The sequence below is a fragment of the Camelus ferus genome, chromosome 13 (assembly GCF_009834535.1).
Source record: "Camelus ferus isolate YT-003-E chromosome 13, BCGSAC_Cfer_1.0, whole genome shotgun sequence".
In the NCBI taxonomy this organism is placed as follows: domain Eukaryota; kingdom Metazoa; phylum Chordata; class Mammalia; order Artiodactyla; family Camelidae; genus Camelus; species Camelus ferus.
In genome coordinates this window covers 45,350,985-45,363,031 of record NC_045708.1, presented here as the reverse complement: position 1 = coordinate 45,363,031, position 12,047 = coordinate 45,350,985, and the positions used below count along the sequence as shown (strand labels likewise).

The 12,047-nt window shown below is 46.6% G+C and overlaps 1 long non-coding RNA gene across 9 annotated transcripts; it reads left to right on the top strand.

Moving 5' to 3' along the window:
• The first annotated feature begins 399 nt into the window (after positions 1-399).
• LOC116668037 lies at positions 400-11,507 on the top strand. 9 transcript variants are annotated; one of them, XR_004325086.1, is made up of 6 exons: positions 400-508; positions 644-737; positions 5,440-5,549; positions 7,472-7,519; positions 7,700-7,823; positions 9,100-9,521. It is a non-coding gene; the product is annotated as an uncharacterized LOC116668037 (long non-coding RNA). The 9 variants fall into 9 exon arrangements; XR_004325089.1 differs by having other exon boundaries at positions 499-508; positions 647-737; XR_004325087.1 differs by lacking the exon at positions 5,440-5,549.
• Positions 11,508-12,047: the final 540 nt, after the last annotated feature.

Below are 12,047 nucleotides of genomic sequence, written 5' to 3'. Positions count from 1 at the left end.
CAAAAAGAAAAAGCAGTCATTGTGACTCTGTCTTTATTTCAAATGTTGATATTTTGTTTGTCCTGAATATTTTTGCATTAATTTTTACTAAAAAAAAATTTGCACTAACATATTATCATGATTACTGAGTTGTTTTGGCACCTTCTTCGATCTTGCATGCTAGAAATTGCCTCACTTGCCACATCGAAGCCCTGACCCTTGGTCTGACTACCTCAATTGGGAGCCAGAGTACTGAGGTCAGAAGAGCAGAGTAAGGAGATGGGACGGTACCCAAGTCAGGAATCTTACACCTCCGCGCACCTGGTCTCCAGGCGTGACCTTTTCCTCCTCATCTTAGCTGACAGGGCCCCTGAGCTACAGGACTTACTGGGAAAGCACGATTGGGTGGCCGGTCCTCCCACCGACCTCAGTCATGTGGAGCAACCTCTCTGTTGTGACGCAGGCAGGATTTTCGTTGGTTTAAGTAAAACAACATTGGCAAATGGCTGGCACGCGGTGCTCAGTTTTGGTAGCAGCTGTTACTATCTTTATTATTTTTACATTTACAATTACATTTACAACTTGGTCAGATATTATTTGCAGTTTGTCTTTGCTGCTACACAAAAGTCAAAACAATGAGATTTTTTTCTTCTCCCACCCCAAGCAGGGAGTCCGCCTCCGTGTTCCAGGCCAGGGTACCCTTGACTTACGGTGACTGACAGCTGCAGAGTGCCTGCCATCTCACAGTCTTCATTTGGGTGAGTAAAAAAAAAAAAAAAAAAAAAAAATGGTAACTCTCTTTCGTTTGTGATTCTCAGCTTCTAAGCTGTCTTTGGCAGGCAACTCAATCTAGATGCTTTTGGGTAAATTCAGACCAATCAGCGATTCCTGTCAAATTTAGAATGATCGGGCCCACATCCAGCTCAAAATCATTTCCAGTTTCTCCCCTCCCCGTCTCCGGAGTTGGCTCAATGCAAGGGGCAGAGACAGCCGCGGCTGGACAGCAGTGGGAAAAGGGGGGGCATGCTCCTGTCTCTCCTGCATCTTGTTCTTATGTTGCCAGAGACGCTGCGGCCCCCTCGGCCTCACCTCTCATCGCAGCCAATGCCTGGGGGCGGCTCTGTCTGGGGGCACCTCTGGCTGCTGGGTAGGCCCTGTATGAGGGATTTACAAGGAGGGCGCCTCGTCTTCTCTCACTCCTGTGGGCCCGTTCATGGACATCTCTGCTGGGCATCCCTGGCCTCCCCAGGTGGCCTTTTGTGGACGGCCCACAGACCCACACTCCCAACATCCATGTCTCCATCAGGGCGGCGCAGGGTTGCCACTTGCACCTTGTGCCCCCTCCTCCCTCAGGACTTGCTTCTGTGTATTTCTCTGCCTCCCCTCCCCCCATCTTTCCGAACCAACAGGGACACCAGGTGGGCAAACACTCAGCGCCACCTCTTTCTTCTAAAACTCTTTTTGCCTTTCTTTCCCTAGAGCTCGTGTATCATTTCCTCCCTGGACAAGGGAGGAAAACAGTTGGTCTCTTCAGAAAATCTGTGACACTGGCCAAGGAGAGCAGTGCCCCTTGAGCTTGTTGTGTAAGAGCCAGGGCTTGGCTTTGGTTGTGGGCTCGGTTCATAGCAACCAGTTCACTTCCAGCTTCATTTACAGGTATCTCTTTTTGAGGGGGAGGGGATGACAAACAACGAGTGGCCCCAGGGAGCAGAATGGAGCATGTGTCCTCAGTATCTCTGTGGCATCTCTGCTCTAAAGCACAGGTTATTTTTTTTTTAACATTTTTTAATTGATTTATAATCATTTTATAATGTGTCAAATTCCAGTGTAGAGCACAATTTTTCAGTTATACACAAACATATATATATGTATATATATATATCCATTGTCACTTTTTTTTCTCTGTGAGCTACCATAAGATCCTGTATATGTTTCCCTGTGCTATACAGTATAATCTTGTTTATCTAAGCACAGGTTATTTTATTACCTTTTGTTCAGAGGAGATAGTTGGAAAAGAACCCCTTGGCACATTGTTGGCACTTGGTCATCGTGAATGCAGGCCAATTTATGGAGACACCAGTTTGAGGTTTGCTCTCATTATTATAATAATCTAGAAATAAGGAAGCTAGTTTTGCTTCTCCCATCCCAAGAAGCTAGCAGAGCCTCCATGTACTGAATTCTCTTACCTTAGAGAGACATTACCATTTTGTATGTTTCAACGTCAAGAAACATTTGCTAGGCACCCAGGAAAAAACCCTCCACCGAACGAATTTGTTGGGAATCCAGCCTCAATAAGGCAGGAAGCTGAGGAGGTGGAGGGGGCGAAAGCGGCCTTTTGACAGAACCTGCCCAGGTGGGAGTTGGGAATGTTCTGTGACACTGGGGTCACCTGCACAGAGCCATTCAGAGGGAGAGATGCTGCCTGTGGTGCAGAGGGGGCTGGTCTCTGTGCATCCCAGCTCCAAAGCCTTGGCCAAATAGCCTGAGGCCCAGGTTGGCCTGGAGGTACTTCCTGAAGGGACCTCTGGGCTTGGCCAATGAATATCTCAGTAGAAGTGAGCCAGATGTACCACAGGGCAGGGGACACTTCTTGTGCTTTCTGGACCCAGCAGGCTGGGTTTTTAGACTGTAGGGGGAGGGACGGAGGAGCCTGGTGACACCTTTCCCCTAGGCAGAGGCAGACTCAGGCACACCTGTCTCTGCTCCATTTCTCTCAGCCCTTAAAATCCAATTGTCAATCTTCATATGACCTTCCTTTGTGTAACAAGGAGTTTTATCTCCCTGTGAGAGCCACCCGACACACACACACACACACACACACACACACACACACACACACACACACACACATCTTTTACAAATGAGGACTGCTGAGGCGCAGAGATGTGAGGCGAACCAGGATGTAAAAGTGTCAGAGGAGAAAGGCAGACCCAGGCCTGCTGGGCCAGGTATCAGTGCATGACCTCTCAGCTCCAGACTGGACCCTGAGTCCAGGTCCTGTGTATTTTCCATCCCAGGAGACCATGAGGCTCAGGTCACTCAAGGGGCAGTGGGCCGGAGTGTGGCTCTCTGACTTCCTCTTGCCCTGCTGTTGGCAAATACCCAGATTTCTGTGCTGTGGTCGAGGGTTTGCCCTGACCTGACTTCTAGAGAGCTTTTGAAGGACTGATCCGTTGGGAGGATCAGGACTCCTCTCGCCCTGTGTGGTAGATGTGCTGGTATGTCCTCGTGAGTGACATGTGAGTGAGCCATGCTCCCAACTCAGCCCCTCGTAAACTCACGGTACTGACCATTTATTTTCAACGGACAAGAACTGTTTTAAAAATTTAGCACACTCAAGTGGTGCCAAAACAATTCAGATCTCTCTTTGATTATTTTGAAAGAACTTTAGGGTTATAAGGCACGTACAAGTCCTAATTATGAGCACCTTTTGGGTATAAATATCCCATAGTGTTAGTTGCTAGCATTTCTCTTTGTCTAAATAGATTTCACACCCCTCTCAGGGTTCAGATGTGAACCCTTGTGTTTCACACTTACAAGCTGGGTGACTTTTTCATCTTTCTGTGTCTTACAGTCTCTTCACTTTTTAAAGTGGGATTAATAACACCTGCCTTGCTGGGTTACGGGGAGGATTAGCGATTAAACGGGATGACGCAGTGACACAAGCCAAGCACCTACTCTTGTGCTGACTGGAGTTTCACAGCTGGACGTCTAATTGATGTAGGAACAGTAAGGAAGGCCCCTTTTATCAGTCGTGCGTGCTTTTGTGGGAATGCGGCAAAGGCCCTGTGTGAATGCGTTTCCCAGTCTAGGAGTGAGAGCAAACAAAGTGTGTCAGGTCGGAGAACACTTTCAAGATCTAGGTAAATGGTCTAAAATATGCCATTGGGATTTTTATGTTCGTTTATTTATTTTTTATTGACATATATTCTCTTTACAATGTTGTGTTCGTTTCTGGTATACGGCATAGTGAGAAATTGGGATTTTTCAAGTGAGGTTTCGGGGAGGAGAATTTTGAAACTTTTGAAAGAAAATGTGATGGGGGGGAGGGTATAGCTCAGTGGTAGAGTGCATTCTTAGCATGCACCAGGTCTTGGGTTCAATCCCCAGTACCTCTGTTAGAATAAATAAGCAAATAAATAAACCTAATTACTTCCCCCCAAACAAAAACAATACATAAATAAAATAAGAATTTTTTTTAAAGAAGGAAAATTCGAAAGACAATTTATCTGAAACCAGTGGTTCGTGGGCTCTGAGGGCTGTCAGATCCCGGGTGCACTGCTGTTCCTGGTGGCTGGCTGGCTCGGTTCGAGCCCAGCGTGAGCCCCGTCGGGTGGAGTCTGAGGGGAGGAAGCAGAGGTGTCTCCAGAGCTGTCTCCAGAGCAGCAGCTTTAGTCAGGGCTGGTGACCACCAGCAAACTAGCCCCCTAAGGAATTCAGGGTGAGGACAACAAGCCAGAGGACAGACGGCCAAGGAGATCAGTAAGTCAAAGTGGAGGAAGAATTTCCCAGGGCTCCTGGCAGGACCCCAGGCAGCCGTCCTCCAGGGGAGGTTTGGGCTCCGTCTTCTCCTCCCAACCCCAGCCATCCTTCTAGAGCTCACGACTGTAAGTGCTCACTGCAGCGCAGGTTCCCCCACAACGACGTGGGACCAGCGTGGGCAGATGATCTGCTTTCATTGATCTGCACTTCAGAGCTAGAGAAAGGAGGTAAAGATGATTTAATGCCTATTTTCAAAGAATGAAGGATCTTTTGTGCATCTCTTGCGAGGAGCAGACACAGGAAGCGAGCTTCACCTGTTAACGGGAAGGGTTCGTGTTAGACAGGAGGGAGATTTATCAGGCAGGGAGTATGAAGACACTGGAGTGAGTTATGTTGGCTCCTTACCTGGAGCTCTTCAAAGTAAGATATACTTCCCTCTGACAGGAGCAGTCGGGGATGGCGGTGGGGGCTGGATTCCTCACCCGAGGCATGGAAATGGACTTGCGTGACCTTTGAAGGTTGAGTCCAGCCTTCTGAGTCTAGGATAAACTAAGATGGGGAAATTTATGGTTTTGACAGCCATCATGTGAATAAATCTGAGCCTCTTCTGGAGTTTAGGAGAAAGAAGATTCTGGAAGCCTGCTCTGGCTTGACCACTCTATCAGTCCAGGTTCTAGCAGGAAACAGATGGCAAATTCAACTCAAGATCATTTGCAAGAGGTTAATAAAGAAGCTATTTACAAAGGTCTGAGTAAGATGTAGAGAAATTACAAAGGACAGAGCGGTACCCAAAGCTCTTACTGTCCCGAGCCTAAAGGCATGAGGAGAGGGAGTAGTTATCAGAATCTAAAAGGAGAAATTAGGACCATCTCGAGAGGGGCTGTGACCTTCTGTTGAAGAATGCCACCAGCCAGTGGGGGCTTAGGGAGACAGCCAGGGAAATAAATGCCCTGACATCACTGTCCTCCTTACCCTCAGGGCTTCTGACTGGCTGGTCCCCACTGAAAACGTGAGGTCAAGGATGAGGTCACACGGTCCACCTCCTGAGCAGAGAGCAGCTTGGAGAAGGATGAAGAGCAGATCAGGAGGTGCAAGTAAAGCTGAATGATCCAACTGTTGCTGATCTCATCATGGAACAAAGTACCTTTTGTGTACCAAGTACTGTTCTAGGCACCAGGAAGAGGGCAGTGAACCAGACTGACATTTGGAACTAATTGTGATTTAGAAATGTGCTCCACCCTTAAGCCCCTGAGTGCATTTTAAAGTCACACACAGGAAGTTATTATATGTAAGAAAAGTTACTGAAATGCTCTGTGACTCAGTCTCCTTGTCTGTAAAATGGGAATAACAGTTGCCTCTCCTTCATAGGGTTGGGTTATATGTGAGAGTGCATGTAAAGCCCTCAGAGATGTGTGTGATGAAGTAAGGGCTCACCCAGGACGTGTTAGCTGTTCTTACTATTTTTATCACTACCGCTGTTTATATCTTCTAGCCAGGCTCTTGAACTCTTCTTCATCCTCGAAGGTCTAGATTGTGCATCTCCTCCTTGTGGCTCCTTCTCCCTTGGGCATAGCTGGTCCCAGATTACCTGGCACGTGATGCCTTCCTGGTTCTCACAGGACCAAGGTGCAGTTATTCAGTTTTCATGTCTGTTTCCTCTGCTAGACTCTATTTCTCTGGCGGTGATCTCAGATTCATGTCCTTCTCCAGCCCCAAGTTCTGGCACAGGGAAGATACTCAATAATTCTTGCAAGGGCTTGACACAATGAGATTTTGTGTGTCATGGACCAGAGTGTGGCCCAGGCCAGTGTTCAGAATCAGTGATGGTACAAGTGGAAGTGGCAGACGCGCTCAATGAAGTGATCTTGTGGCCCTAAGAATCCAGCCCCTCTGCTCCCTAGAGCTGATCGGAAGCCCCCCTCCCTGCCTGGGACTGACTTCTGTCTCAAGGGCATACATTTGCGAGGGAAGAGGATGCCCATAGTAGAAAGAGGCAAGAACAGAAAGACTTTTAGCTGCCTTTTAACCAGAATTATTCATCTTGTTCTTCTTAAAGGTAGAAGCTGTCTTTCTTTTCTTGTCTTCTCTTCTCTTTTCTCTTCTTTTTTTTCTTCCCTCTCTCTCTCTCTCTTTTTTTTTTTTTGTCAGCAATAGGTAGCAAAGGAGACAGTGTTCTTTTCCATCCAGGTAGACCCTCATTTGCCTCCACTCTCACTGTCAGAGAAAAAAAACCAGCGAGGGATGGAGTTGGTGGAGAACAGGGGCCATCTTTCACTTTGGCCCAGTTATTTTGGCCACAGCTCCCTGAGTAGGGGCATACACCCAAGATGAGTTCCTTGGTCCATCCCATAACAGTGTGTGAGGCAACCTTGGCACTGCAAGCCCATCGGATCCACTTCCGAGGTCGAGAATATGCTTCTAGTTTAGAGTTGGAACGTACTTATGTCACGTGGATGCAATCCACAAGACTGAGACTCTGAAAAACTCTTCAGGACAAATGGCCCAGTTTCTTCAGCAAATAATTGCAAGAAAATGAAAGAGAAGGAGAAGGAATCCTATAGATTTATATATTTAAGGTACATACAAACCACTTAGTGTATGGACTTTATTTGGATCCTTATTTGGCCAAATTATTAAGAAAAATCGTACTACAGTTGGGAGTATTTCAACACTGGTTATTGACGATATTAAGGAGATGTTAATATTTGGGGGTGTGAAATGGTATTGTGAATATATGTTATAAAAGCTGCTTTGTCTTTTAGAGATGGACTCTGGAATATTTATGGGTGAAATATATGATACATGAGATTTGCTTCAAAATAATCCGGGGGTGGTCAAGAAGTGGGTGGAATATGGAGCGGGTAGGAGTTAACTGTAAGTGATGGATACTAGGTACAAGGGAATGCGTTACTCAAGTCTTTCTATTTTGTACATAATAGTATTTTTCCACAATGGAAAAAATTTTAAATGTGACAGTAGAAATAAATGTAACTTTTGTTTGTTTTAACAGGCTCCCTGTAATGAACTTGAAATCCAAACTGAATGTACCAGGTGGAAAGTGAGTATGGGATGGGCTTCTGTGTCTCAGGGATGACTAGAAGCTCATTCATTCCTCATAGGTCAAGGGAAGCCCTGTTTTCCCCTAAAGGCCAGTAAAACCTCTATACTTTAGCCATGTTTTGTTGTTGTTGTTGTTGTTGTTGTTGTTGTTGTTGTTATGTTTTTGTTTGTTTACCAGAGAGCCAGAACTTGAAGGATTAAAACAACAACCAGCACCACTTCTCTTGGCCAACCTCCCTGCCCGATGAGAATGGATTTCCCTGGCAGTTCACACTGTTGAGGGAAATAGGGAGCAGAGCCAGGTGGGCCTCGACTCCGGCTGGGTTCTAGTCAGCGTAGCCCAGTGCCTGACACTGGGAACTGGGCTTCCCTGCACGTGCTCGCCATCCGTACTCATTGGCTCATCCGGGCCTCTGTCTCCATGGAGACTCAGAGAGAGGTGTAATGACTTGTTTAATATCGTATGGTGCATAGATGGTGAATGTGCAACTCACTACAAGTCCTCTCTCGTTTCAAGCCCAGGCTTCTTTCCACTGTACAATATTGCCCTCCCAATGTCCAGGTTCCTCTCCTTAGGAGGCACCAATCCAAGGCTGCAAATAATAATAGTTGTTACGTGGTTGATACTGTGCTGGGTGCTCTACGTGCGTTAGTTCATTTAACTTCCATAATGATCTTATGAGGTAGGTCCTATCCTTTTGCCCATTTTACAGACAGGAAAACTGAGGCTCCTAATATCACAGAACAAATAAAATGAGAAACTGAGATTTAAACCCAAGTTGTCTGTCCTCAGACCCTTCAAGTATATTTTAAATGCTACTTCTTCCTACTTAGTGGAGGCAGGTGTTAGATGAAAGTTTTTTCAAAATTCACCCACATAAAGGCCTGGAAATGAAAAGGAAGAAGACATGCCATCAATGTGCTGGAAGAATGCCTTAGCTCTACATTTTGGAATCACTTGTCTTTTTGGTCACAGCATTCACATAGCGTTAACAATGGGCCAGGCCACTGCTACCTGCTTTACAAATGTTAACTCATCAGATATTCACAGCAGCCTTGTGAGGCGGTTAGGGGCCATTATTCTTCTTCCCATCTTACCAGTGGGAAAACTGAGGCACTCACCAACACCACAGAGCTATTGAAATACAGAGCCAAGATTCAACCCAGGCAGTCCTGCGTCTGCCCCCGTGCCTTTGATCTCCACACCGCCTGGTACCTACACACAGTCTGTCATAGGGTGTGTCAGTGAAGGACCGGTGGTAACTGACTTTAATTCCAAGTTCTTAACTCCAAATAATTAAAGACCAAAGTGCCTGCTATTGGCCACAGTAGTAACTGAAAGGTAGTAACTGATTCTAACTTAGACTTTAAGGGACATACTGGGGAAATTGATCTGTTCACCCAAATCAGAAATGTGTTTTGAGGACTAACTGTACCTTTTGAAAAGCTGCAGTAAGAGAGACAATATTAGCTTTAATGGGATAAAGCACCTATAGCACTTAGCACATAAAAAAGGTCAATACACAGTAGCTATTAACATCCTTATTAATCTCTCTGATCTGCCCACTTCTCTTCCAGTCCACCACGGGCGCCACAGGCCAGGGGTCCGTCCTCTCTCTGGTTGCTGCAGTAGTGTTCTCGCCGGCCTCCTCCACTCAGCCCATTCTCCACACTGCACATCCCTCCCTCCTCTCCTCAAACCAATCTGCAGTGGTGCGCTCTGGTCTTCCCTGAGGGAGGATTGTCCTTCCTGGTCCTGCTGAACCACGTGATGCACTCTGGCTGATGAAATGTGAGTGCAAGTGGCGTCAGTTCCAGGCGGAATTGTTCAAAGCCAGCGTGTGTCTCACCATGCTCCTTTCCCCTATGCTGACATATCCAGCAATGGTCCAGATGGTAGCTGCTTTTTGCCCTGGGTCCTAGAGTGAGGAGATTCTGTATAGAAGCCCCAGGTAATCCTTAACAGGCATGCAAAATAAAATGTGAACCTTCATTGTTTATTGTAAGCTGCTGCTGCTTTTGGACCCATTTGTGTCACAGCATAGATCTAGCCTCATCTGACGGATACATGTTTTATGATGCTCTGAGCAGGTAGGACAAAAGTCCTTAATATGCCGGCAAGGCCCTGCAATATCTTGACCTAAATGTGAAGCTTCATCTGATACCATATTTCCTCTTCTTTTCTCATCTTCCTCCAAACGGGACTTCTTTAAGTGCCTCTTAGGGCTACCACGGGCTCTTTGTACGTGCTGCTCCTTCTGCCCGGAACATTCTGCCCCTTGCTCATCCCCTTTGCCCCTTTGTTAATTCTGTCTTACCAGTCTCAGTTGCTTTATAGCACTTGTCACAACTACATGCTGACCTTTGCTGCTGTTTGTTTGAATTAATGCTTATTTTTGCCCACTAGGCTGTACACTTCCTAAGAAGAGCTGCCTAGTCTTTACTTACTTACTATTCCCAGCCCCTGGCATAGTCTCTGGCACATAATAGGTACTCAAAAACTATTTATTGAATAAATAATTGAGTCAATCTATTGTAGTGATTATAGGATGGAAGTTGGAGCCAGACTTCTTGGGTTTGAACCCTACCTGGCCATTTTTTTTCGTATATGACCTTAGGTAAGTTATTAAGTCTCTCTCTGCCTCAATTTCCTCATCTGTAAAAGGGGGATTGGCAATCATACAGATCTCACAGGGTGCTTGTGAGGAGCAAATGGATTAAGATATGTGTTTATTTACTTACTGTCTCTGGTCTCCAAGGCCACCCTTCTATATGCTGTTCTGTGGGGCTGGTAGTTTTCTCACGACATTTTCCAGACTCCATTGCCAGATGGCTCTGGTTAGATCTAGCCAATGAGAGAGGCTGGCAGGAGGCTAGGAGTAGGAGGGGAGGGAGAGAAGGGACTTCCGTCTGGTCTCAGGTCCTGCCCACGACTGGTCAGCCACAGAGCATGATGCACCCACAGCCTCCAGCTCCCTGCAACTCTCCCAGCACTGGTCCTGCCTTGTCTGCTCAGAAGTACTGTTGGCTGTGTTGGCTGTGTCTTCCTCGGCGGTCCTGGCACCAGCTGCCATCCCCCCCAAGCACTCCCCTCCACCAGCCTCTCAGAGGTCTGAGTCTGAGCTATGTGGTGCCCCCCACCCTCACAGTGACCCTTGTCAGTAAAGATCCAAATACCAGCTGTGTGGGGTCCTCCTTGGAGCTCCTAGGTTCTGGACACTTTTGTTTCCCCAACTCCAGGGTGGTGACTCTTCTGCTGGAAAGCCTATTGGACACTTTTCCTGGTTTCTGATTGGACCCTAACCTGCTACAACACCTGAAGCACTGAGAACAGCATCAGGCACACAGTAAGCACTATGTGAGTGTGAAGTTTTGCATTTGTTGAAGTAGGTAAAAAAGCGAACACTGCCCATCAGAACTCTGTGAGGGGCACTATCTACATGTCTGACATCCATCAAGGATAACACAAACTTCACGGTGCAGAAAGACGGCTGTCTTCAGGGGAAACGCCGATCCACGCCCATAACTGTCACTGGAACACCCCAACCCGGGCGTGATTCAAAGCAAATGATGACACAGCTTCCATAGCATTAGCAATTTTTTATTTTTCCTTTTTTTGTTGCATAGGAAATGCAGTACTTGCTTCCAGTAATTGTATTGTAATGTGAGAAGGTGGTAGCACTAATGGTTGAATACAAGAGTTAAACTAATCCACACCAGCTCAAAAAACCTGTGGAGATTTAGTTGAATAAGAATGGACGCCCACAGTGATTCTCAACCAATTACAAATTTTCACAGAACACAGTAAAACTAAAAGGGTAACTATGAGAGTCAATACAAGTACACTAGAGGCACAGCGGGCCCGGCTCATAAAAAACAAGGGTCAAACCAACGTATTAACACGGGGGGTGTTCAGTTTCACAACAGATCTCTCAGCCCTGGACGTGTTTAATCCCCTCCCCCAACGATTCGAAATGAAAAAAAAAGAAAGAAAAAAAGCCCCAAAAATAAAAAACGGAGGTATCTTGAGGAGACAGATTTCCAAGGGTGGTGGGAAGAGCCCCTGATAAGAGGTCAGGGTTGTAGGGGAGGGGGCTGTGCATTCGCCTTTGAGTCTCCCTTTAGGATCTCCTAGAATCTGATGACGCTCCAGCTCCAGGGCCGGTTAGTGCCTCAGCAGTGACACGACCAAGCGCCTTCGCAGGGCAGAGAGGCCGGTCCGAGACCAAGGGGGAAGAGCAGCTCTCTCAACCTCCACCGCAACGCAGCCATTGGCCTTGCGACCTTCGGTTGAGATGTTTTTTAAAAAGTGCTAATTTATAGACTATTACTAAAAAAAAGAAAAAAGTAAAAAGTAAAAAGATAAGAACAACACAAAGAGAATCAAAAGAGGGGACAAAGCTACTGTCATTTCAAGAAGCTGGGCATAAAAACAGCAGGAAAAACAGCCCAATTCATTGGAGCCCCATCTGTCCTTGACACAACTACGGAGAAACGCAAGTTCACATCGCACGCCCCAGGGAGCA